This window comes from Morone saxatilis, unplaced genomic scaffold (genome assembly GCF_004916995.1).
Source record: "Morone saxatilis isolate NCDOM2014 unplaced genomic scaffold, NCSU_SB_2.0 Contig14, whole genome shotgun sequence".
NCBI lineage: Eukaryota > Metazoa > Chordata > Actinopteri > Moronidae > Morone > Morone saxatilis.
Window position 1 is genome coordinate 18,122,945 of NW_023339696.1, and position 232 is coordinate 18,123,176.

Below are 232 nucleotides of genomic sequence, written 5' to 3' on the forward strand. Positions count from 1 at the left end.
TTTTTTGGGGGACATTTTCATTGTATACCAAAACTTGATCCTTATTAAAGGGTGTGATGACATTTCCTTCAATGTGACGTACAGTAGAACTGATAACCCCCATGGAGAAAACGTGGAGCTATAAATGTAGATCATCCTCATGTTTTTTGGCTTTGCCCTAAAATTATAAAACCTGGTTATCGTCAGAATTCTGGGTTCAGAATCAGAGTTGGGTTTATTGCCAAGTAAGTTT